Source organism: Poecilia latipinna, unplaced genomic scaffold, assembly GCF_001443285.1.
Source record: "Poecilia latipinna isolate Pla-1442-1.1 unplaced genomic scaffold, P_latipinna-1.0 Scaffold1160, whole genome shotgun sequence".
NCBI lineage: Eukaryota > Metazoa > Chordata > Actinopteri > Cyprinodontiformes > Poeciliidae > Poecilia > Poecilia latipinna.
In genome coordinates this window covers 180,809-187,397 of record NW_015113776.1, presented here as the reverse complement: position 1 = coordinate 187,397, position 6,589 = coordinate 180,809, and the positions used below count along the sequence as shown (strand labels likewise).

At 40.4% G+C, this 6,589-nt stretch overlaps 1 long non-coding RNA gene across 1 annotated transcript; it reads right to left on the bottom strand.

The window, feature by feature from the left end:
- Window positions 1-92: 92 nt before the first annotated feature.
- Window positions 93-6,239, bottom strand: LOC106960149 (uncharacterized). The gene is made up of 3 exons (XR_001427510.1): window positions 6,155-6,239; window positions 3,817-5,052; window positions 93-731 (listed from the first exon to the last, which is right to left on the bottom strand). It is a non-coding gene; the product is annotated as an uncharacterized LOC106960149 (long non-coding RNA).
- Between the last annotated feature and the right edge of the window lie 350 nt (window positions 6,240-6,589).

Genomic DNA, 6,589 nt, shown 5'->3' with positions numbered 1-6,589 from the left:
AGGCTACTTCAAGAGGAAGGGCATTTTAAAAAAAAAATTATATTTGGAAAAAGTTTTGAAAAAGATTTTTTTTTTTTTTTTTTTTTTTTTTTTTTTGCAGGCCGTGCAGGGCGGCCCAACACTTGTTCCTTCCCATTCTCCCCTGACACACAGATGACCCCAGACTCACAACATCCATCAGGTGATCATTACAAGTTTGAGGTCGTGACCTGTGTACTCCAATCACCACACCTCTGCCTCTTCCTGCACCAACCCGGTGTTGTTCACAGGCCCTCAACTTCCCCTCACACTGGAAAAAAAATAAAAAAAGAGTCATCAGCTTCATAATGTTTCCCCTGGCACAAGCTCATGGATAGAGATATGTAGAGATCCTACGTGACGGCAGGAAGCAGCCACAGGAAATGTAGATGCACTGCGTCTCCTCGAGTGCCACTTCAAGTTATTTATTTAGACAGATTTCACTTTTTTATGGGAATCCCCTTCCTTCCATCGTTTCTCCATTCCCAGATTCCTCGTCTGGGAGTTGGAGGTGGAAGCCTGCCGTGTCATGTAGCTTGTTGAGGCTTCAGAGAGGGATCGCTTCCCCTCGCTTGGACCCCCACCGTATCGCCCTCCTCCACCAAACAAAGACTCATGGATGGAATCCAATTAGTTAATCTCACTCTTGACACACTTGTGCTTGTTTGCAGCGCAGATATGCCATTCCTTCGCTGATCCGCTCTCATAACAAGCTGTCAGAGGGGAGAGAGGTGGAGAAAGTCAGGGCTGCTCTGAGTGAGGCTATTGATTATGAGCGTTAAACAGACAGAGAGACATCTGGCTTCCATTACGGACTGTGATGTGATGCAGGACTCCTCAGCAGCAGCAGCAGAGGCTGCGCGACCTACAGACGCATGCTACACGGCCTGTAATTACTGCCTATGGGGAAAACGGAGGGATGTTATGTCACTGAATGCCAAAACAGGTTTATCATGGATTTTCCGCCATCAAAGATCTTCGCCGTCAGGTTTCTGTAATCTATTCAAGTGGCGAATTAGTTAATCTTATGAAGCACGAATCTAAGTCGTTGAGTGATAAAGCAACAAGCAGTGAATACTTCCGGCAATTATCGACCTATTGTTTGAAATAATCCCAGAGAGCACTAATGTTTACCAAAAACAAGATGATTAAGCTATTTAAAAGCAATACGCTGAGGAAAACCAATATGGATTAAAACAAAAAATTAGAAGCAAAAACTTCTAAATATTATGGCAAAATGTTAATCAGTATTTTTAGCAAAAACAACAATCAATTATGCACACATTTTAAATTGCATTACCATCAATAAACTATTACATTTACTGCAAAATAATTACATGGGATATTAAATATGTCCATTTTTAAGGGTTCTATGCTGACTGTGATTGTTGTGAAAAGTGCTGAATTACACAGAATTATTCCCAACTTTGTATTTCTTTTTGAAGGAAATGTTTTATGCCAGTTATCCCATGTACAGTCAATTAGGTCACTGTGCTAAAGCTTAAAAAAGTTCTTTTTAATGCAGATTTATTTATTGATTGATTGATATCTTAGTTACAGTGGATTCGAGAAAAGAGGATTTCTGTCATGTTAAAAGAGGGGTATTATTTAAAAATGACTTCTTTTTTTTAACCTGGAGAGTTGCCCTGATTCTTTCATGCATGTTTGAGAAATCATTGAATCTTCAGACTACTCTCTGGAGCTGCATCTGCTAGCGGTAGCTGCAATTAGCAAACACCTGGTGGAACTGCATGTCTGCTGAGTATCGTACAAAGAACTTCTCAGTCCAACGCTCTTAGGAAATGTTTTAGAAAATGAGAAAGAGCAGGGGCTTCTTAAAGTGATCATTAAATTGCAAAGTCATATTTCTTTTGAATAAGAAAGTTAAGAAAATTAAGCTTTGACGCATATAGAGCATTTTTATAACACCTGGAGGTAACATAGTTACTTGATTGTGCTTTAAAATGGCTCTATGTGGCTGGAAAACTGGCAAACGCCGACATGCTTCAAAGAAATAATGTTTGTCGCAAACAGGGAGAAATTGCCTACCTTGATGCTGACTTTAAAAGTCATGCTTTTTATCACCACTGGTAATTTGCCTCTGTGGTAAATAGCAGGCACACTGGATTCACCACAGACCACTTTTAAAGTCCCGTGCAGAGTACTGGTTTACTAGGTCTCCAAGCTACAAACATTTCTCCTGATTTACTTTTCCTCACGTAGTAAATGCCCATATAAATATTCAACATACAAACTCACATTTGAGCGACTGTCACTTCTTTTGTCGTGGGTGGCCATTGTGTTGTGCTGCAAGGTTTGGTTTTCCCTACGCAACATCGTGACTCATCTGCAACTTTTGTGTGCGACGTTGGCAGCCTGAGGCTCACTTTTATCATTTTGTGCATTTTTATATTTTGAAATCAACATAACTGTTGTCCGCTGGAGGCCCAAACGCAGTTGTAAAGGTTGCAAATGTTTTAATTTGAGAATATTAAGAAAGCTAATTTACACCCAGTTCATGTTGTTGAAATTAGTCTATCTTCAAACTGTCTTGCGTACTAAGTAGTTTTTAAGTGCATTTGAATATTTTTCAAACATTTACGAATTATTTCTACAATGCATCAGTCATTTTTCTTGAACCGGTCCCACTGAAAGCTTCTCAAACTGCTGTTCTCTGCCTTTTGCAACACAATTGGTATATCTTTTAAAGACATCTAACCACTCAGTAACAGTGACATTGTCGTCTGCACCCACAAAATGTCAAAAAAGTGAAATGCAGTTTGCCACATTGTTCTCTTACGTCGGAAGGTATCTCCCCCGTCAGGACCAGTTACTCAGAACTTAACTAAAGACTTTTCCTGCTGAATCACTTATCACTGTTGCAAGAAGATGGAGATTATTGATTTAACTGGTCTAAACATCAACAATGAATGATTCAAGGCCTCCCACCTTCAGATGCAGAGGTTTGTGTATTTTACTTGACGAGTGGTAGAGAAGAGAGAGAAAAAAATGGATTTATTTATTCTTTTCGAGAAAGATGCAAGCTGCTGGCTGCACGGCCGCCTTGTTTCATTGCAATGACAACAAGACAAAGAGCTGTCGTGACTTTAATGTCCTTGTTTGGGGCTGCGGAGGCGCATTGATGAGGTGGGAGTGGGTCGTGTCGTGGTAGTGAGAAACACTAACACCACTAAATCACCTTATAAGTTAAACACACACAAATAGACATATGTTATGACTCTGAGAGGGTGGAAGATAACTTTGTGTTTCGGTGGACAAATGTGTTCCTGAGAGGCCCCGATTTGAGATGATAGCCTGCATTTAACATGAACATTTATCAAGGAGTTTACTTTTATATTATATTATATTTGTCTTGCTTTTATGTCTTTTCCACATTGAAAATCTTTCAAGTTTCTTTGCCATTTCAGCTCTTCTAAGCAGCGGCTTGCAAAACATGTCATAACCTTTGGATTTTTTTTTTTTATTATTTTATTTTTTCACATTTTGACACCTTACCGATAACTCCAAATATTTGCACTGGGGGTTACATAGACCAGCACGCGTAGCTCACGACTGTGAAGTGTGCCGTTTGCATGTAAAATCCCTATAAAATACAGTGAAGTTTTTCACTGTAAGATGACAAAAATGTGAAAAAGTTCAAGGGATATGAACACTCCTGCCAGGCAACAAAGTTATTACAAGAGCAATGGCGTGCTTGTGTGAGTGTGTAAGTGTTCTCTCTGCACACGCTCTGTAGCATGACAGACAATAAAGTCAGACTGCAAAGCAATAACTTACTAATGCACTCCTCGGTCGGAGCTCCCTGGACTTGTCTGCAGCCGCTGATGGATGCTGACGGCTCCAGAGATGGACTGCTGCAGATAGGGAGTGACCGGAGAGGAGCCTGATTAAAAGTAGAGGGGCACGGGCGGAGGGCGATAACCCTGATCTGGCGGTGATGAATCCATCCTGGACAGGCCGCTGTCTCATTAGGGTCTAACCTCAGCCAGGCACTGTGTGTCCAAATAAACGCTGGAGCGATCCTGCTTTTATCAGCAGGATTATGCTTGTTTTCCTTTCCACAACTTTCCTTGTGTGGGCCCATACACAGCATGCTCCCCCCGCCCCAACCTTCTCTGTCGGCCTCTGCAAACCGAAGGTGTGATTCACTGCCCCTGACTACACTGTGTTTACACAATCCCGGGTCTATCTTTTTGGATTAATGAGCCCAGCAGCACCATTAGACAACTATTTGCCTGACTAATCTGGGGCCAGCATGAAATAGCGAGAAAAAGTTGGAATAATCTGCCCCTTTATTTGCGATAACATAAACAGAGGAGTTGTTTTAAAGCATGCTAACATTGAATATTGGGTCAGGGGAGGGGGACAGAAAGAGGTAGTTTACATTCTCACTGGAGTAGTCTTGATAACAGGCCAGAGGGAATATAAGCCCCTTTAAATGTGTGCATTAGTGTAATTTATTGGGCTTCCCCTTTCAGCCCTGCTCTTGCTCCAGCTCCTTTTTTTTTTATAAACAAAAGACAGGCCAAGGTTCCAGAATGGATGGGAGAGAAAAATCATTCATAGTTGATAATCACATAAAACAACAGCGTATTTGCTGCCTAATAAGCAGAAAATGTTCCATTTGGCCTCCTCCCTTCAATCAGGATTGGGTGACTCCTCCAAGAGGACCCAACGTGATTTAAACCCCCGTTTTGAGAGAGCTTTGGTTTTGGAGTGGGTACTACGAGATCCAGGGAGGTTGGGTTAAGGCCAGGGATTTCATAACTCTTGGTGTACGTCTGGAAGTCATCCACTCATTCTGATTTTTAACCAAGTTATGTCCAAGCAGAATGACCCTGGGAATTAATGAGGTTCTGGTTGTTGGTTCCAGCGCTGCAAGGTCAAGTAAATCATGCTCTAAGGCTCCGGTCCTCCCTTTGCTGCTTCTTCACTCTTCCCAGCTCTGCATCCTGTGATAACGGAAAGACAAGGCGGCCTGAGAAACACCAGCTCATTGTCACTCGTGTCCATCTGGGAAAAAAAAAAAAAAAAAAAACATATTTCAGGACAGAAGTGCCAACCTGCCATAAAGTCAGCTTTTAGTGGGGACTGGAAGCTGATGAGTTGGAGCAGAGGCTGTGCAGTTTTTCACTTTTCATGTCACAGCTCCGTTCTTTTTCTCACTCAAATTTCCGTTGTTTTATTTGCTTTTATCAGACTTTTCCATATTTTCCACTCTTTGTAGGAACTTGGCATTTAGCTCCGCAGAGTAGTATTTTAAAAATCGAAGCCGTTTCACTTTTTTTTTTTTAAAGCATTTTAATATGTCTTTACTTGATTTAGCAGAGCCACTTCCCTTTGAATAAAACGTGCCATGGAGGACATTAACACGGGGGGAAAAGCTGACTTCATTTGACATAATACCGTGAAACCTAATAGAGTAACACCTCAGTAACGAGCGTTGCAAATCAGTCATCTCTTTTAACGCAGAAAAATAATTTGTCTTTTCATTTAGTAGCTGTTAAAATGCCATAATTTTTACACATGTGTTTAGTGTTTCATTTTTAAGAGGGAAAAGGGTGACAACATTTTCAAACATGCATGAAACTGGAGCGCAGTTCAGCGCTCATGGAACACAGCAGAGAAAGGCTGCCAAGTCTTGCTCGGCTGTGTTTTCTGTCCTACTGTTAGCAACAGGCAGCATTTATCACCTAATTAATTCCCCTGTCTGTGTAAAAAAAAAAAAAAAAAGGAGAGACTTTCCTTTTGCTCATGCAACCTGATTTATTTATTTATTTTTGTTTCAGAGGCTGTTTACTAAAGATCTGATCTAAAATCCAAACCTCTACATCTTTTCTGCATCTGCCAACAGGACTGTGTGTTTGTGGCGTCTTGTGATCGCTGTTTTATGTAATCTTAGCCCCATGAATTGAAAAGTAAAGAAAAATCAATTCAAAGATAAAGATCTGCTCCCAAAAAATAAATAAATAAATAAATAAATAAATCTGACTTGAAATGGAAAAATATGACTCTAGATGCTTTACTTTCAACTAGTGTTGGACGATATGGCTAAAAAAAAACAAAAAACAAATGCATCCCGATATAAAATCAGTAGATATTAATAATTGTTTACCTTTCCTGTTTCATTCATGATTTCTTCTCAAGCTGTTTTACTCATTTTCTCCCTTCACTCCACATCATTGTTTTGTATTTTTAAGTAGTTATGAGAGACAGTGGGGAAGTCTGGGCAAAAACACTGGTTGTTGCTAGGTAACCAAGGAATGAGTGAGTTGCTAGGTAACCAAAGAATGAATTAACTGAGGACACCAACCTTAGCTAGCCGTGAAAGGTTGATCAGCTATAGCCTTTCCTGTGCCTACATCCCCCAAAATGCTGTGTGATTCTGGACCAGAGTCCAGTGGAGTTATTGAACATTTTATCTGTCACGATATAATGTTATTATTGATTTATTCCCCAGCCCTATTCCCGACTGATCTGTGGCAAGTTTTGCCACTAGAGCTTTTCCAAAAAAAGTTTAGTTCTTCATGTTTTCAGTGTGATTTTGTAT